This window comes from Corvus brachyrhynchos, unplaced genomic scaffold (assembly GCF_000691975.1).
Source record: "Corvus brachyrhynchos isolate BGI_N302 unplaced genomic scaffold, ASM69197v1 scaffold121, whole genome shotgun sequence".
Classification (NCBI taxonomy): Eukaryota; Metazoa; Chordata; class Aves; order Passeriformes; family Corvidae; genus Corvus; species Corvus brachyrhynchos.
Window position 1 is genome coordinate 2,573,302 of NW_008236445.1, and position 2,908 is coordinate 2,576,209.

The 2,908-nt window shown below is 42.0% G+C and overlaps 1 protein-coding gene across 4 annotated transcripts in view; it reads left to right on the forward strand.

Annotated features, from left to right (window-relative positions):
- Nucleotides 1-2,908, forward strand: part of TBC1D4 (TBC1 domain family member 4) — a 108,629-nt gene that overhangs the window by 2,424 nt on the left and 103,297 nt on the right. The gene's annotated exons all lie outside the window — the stretch shown is intronic.

Here is a 2,908-nt window from a genome sequence, read left to right on the forward strand (position 1 = left end):
AGGAATTCCTCTACTGAGTAATGGAAGAATTAAGTACTTCATTAAAAGGAAACCAAACTAAAAACTTAACAGTTTTCAGGGTAGCAATACTAATATGTCCAAACAAGCTGGTGATGTGTTTGTCTATATGTGTAGAAACCAGATCTTTTCAAAGAGAATCAGGAGTCCTTGTGTGTTCCTAATTCTAATTGTTGATTAATAGAAATTGTATAACATGAATATTTTTGTAAGTCCACAGACAGTCATTAAACATGTAGGTAACAAAGACAAAGCTGGTCTGTGTTTTATTTTAAGCCTACTGCATGGAAGTGTGTCTTGTAAATACTGCAGTGAGTAACGTTCAGGACTAGACAATGACTAAATTTCTTTCCTTATTAAACTAGGATGTAGTTCAGACATATGCAGTCTTTCTCTGTGATGGGGTACCAAGGAGTTAATGGGTAACTGCAGGCTGCAAGGACTCTTCTTATCAATTACTTAAAGCTAGACAAGATGTTGTATTGAACCAGGAAAAGACAGAGGACATATGAGATTAATGTAATTTCCTGCAAAATTTCATTAATTTTCTTAGCAGTATTCAGGAGACAAGTAAACATTTTATTTTTTTCAACATTTGCCTAGAACAGAGCAGAGGAAGGAAGGGGGGGTGGGATCTTGCACCGTCAGCAAATCCAGGGGAGGGAATAATGAAGGAATGTCCTAGCCATGACTGTTGTATTCATCACATGACTTCATTACTTTTTTTTTCCCATAAATTTCAAACACACCAGCCCACTTGCTGAAAGCTGTTTTGTAGAAAGCTCCATAGAAGGAGTGCACAAATGGCTGGAGCATGTCTGTGCACTAGTGTTTTATATGTTTAGCTTCTGCACACTTCGGCCAAGTAAAAGCATGTCTCTGTTCTTGCTTCCATAAAATTGTACTGCCTTTCTTTAACCACATCTTGAAGGTATGTGACCTTCTTGTTCATCATGAGCCCACCCCCTTTATTTTTCACCTTTTTAAGCCTTTGTGCTCCATTTGAACACTTGAAGACACATTGCCTTGGACCAATTAAAAACAAAGGCAAAGAGGTGATAAATTGAGGGAAGAATGTTTCTTTTTCCTGTTTGCCCTGTTTGAATGTTTTATTACCCTCTTGTCTGTAGGTATAATGAGAGGGTAATTTCCACTCCTTTGCAGAGGCATGCAGGGTGGTTCTGTTAAGACCTTGCAGGTACTAAAAAACCACAAAAACGTGTCTTGAGTCATTTGATCTACCTGCAGAAAAAAAAAAGCCACATCTCTGAAGAACCTCTACTACTGGCCGGGGGCTATGGGGGGAAGCACTTGAAACTGAGCAGCCTCTATCCTGTCCAAGACTCTGGGTGATCATGGTAGGGCTCCTTTCCCAGACAGACTTTTAGTACAGTTACATACCCATTGGCTGGGCTGATAACTTGCTGGGCATTCGCTTCATTAGGAAGCTGGATTGGTGCAGGTCAGTACCTGACCTGAGTGCCTCAACCTCAGCTTGCATGGCATGCTGTTGCAGTCCTTCCTTCCTGAGGCTCAGCCAGCTCGTAACTGCATTTGCTTGTCACTGTGGAATTTTGGCCAAATGCTTCCTTTGCTTCTGCTTTTATTGTACAGCAGTGTCCATACTCACTCATACAGATCTGCTCTTGGCTCTTTAGCGTATGAGGTGCTGTGGTTTAACCCCGCCTGACAACCAAGCACCACACAGCTGCTCGCTCAGTCCCCTTCTGCAGGACGAGAGGGGGAATTTGAAAAGTGAGAAAACTCAGGAGTTGAGATAAAGACAGTTCAATAGGTAAAGCAGAAGCTGCACAGGCAAGCAAAGCAAACCAAGGAATTCATTCCCCACTTCCCAAGGACAGGCAGGTGTTCAGCCATCCCCAGGGAAGCAGGGCCCCATCCTGTGTAAGGGTTACTTGGGAAGACAAGCACCCTCACGCCAACTGTTCTCCCCTTCTTCCCCCGACTTTGTATACTGAGCATGATGTCATATGGTGTTGGATATCCCTTGGGTCAGTTGGGATCAGCTGTCCCAACTGTTCCCTCCTAATTACTCATGCACCACCCCCCTCACTGGTGGGGTGGTGTGAGAAGTGGAAAAAGCCTTGGCTCTGTGAAAGCACTGCTCAGCAACAAAAGAATCATCTCAACTATTATTAACAATGTTTCCAGCACAAATCCAAAACAGCCCTTACTAGCTCCTGTAAAGAAAATGAATTTTTTCCCCAGACAAAACCAGGACACAAGCACACAAGTCAGAAGGATGATGCTTGGCATTCCTCATACCCAGTCCTGGGTGCTTCCTGCTTCTTGTTTCCAAGGCTTTTCTGAGAAAAGTTGGAGAAATGACCTGGCATTTAGCTGAGTTACTGGGATATGTCTCTTAATTATGTATGACTTTGTGTCATTGAGCAAGTAAGGAAGCTGAGATCGCTGATCTTCTCTATGAAGGAAGGCTAATTTTAGTACTTTTGGGTTTTCTCTTCCCTAAACTTCATTTACCTGCAATGGCTAATTACAAAGCTTCCCTACTTTGAGAACACTTTCTGTTTGATATGTGTAAGTGCTGTAGCTTCCAAATACTCCGTCAGTGTTTACATTACAAATATTGTTACATTTATATAAATTGGAAGTTTTAATGTCAGTTTTTTTACTTCACATAATGAGCTTTGGAAAAATAAGGAAATTCTATTATTTCATACAATACATCTCTGTGCTAGATAATAATTCCAGCGGACTTTGTCCCAGCATCGGTCACCAGGTGGCACTGCTGCATACAGTCTTGCCTCACAGCAATCGTTTGACAGCATGTCTATGGGATAAGGACCTCTGTAGCTTGGATCTGGAACTGTATGAATTCATGTCACCATAACTTCCATCCCACTTCTAA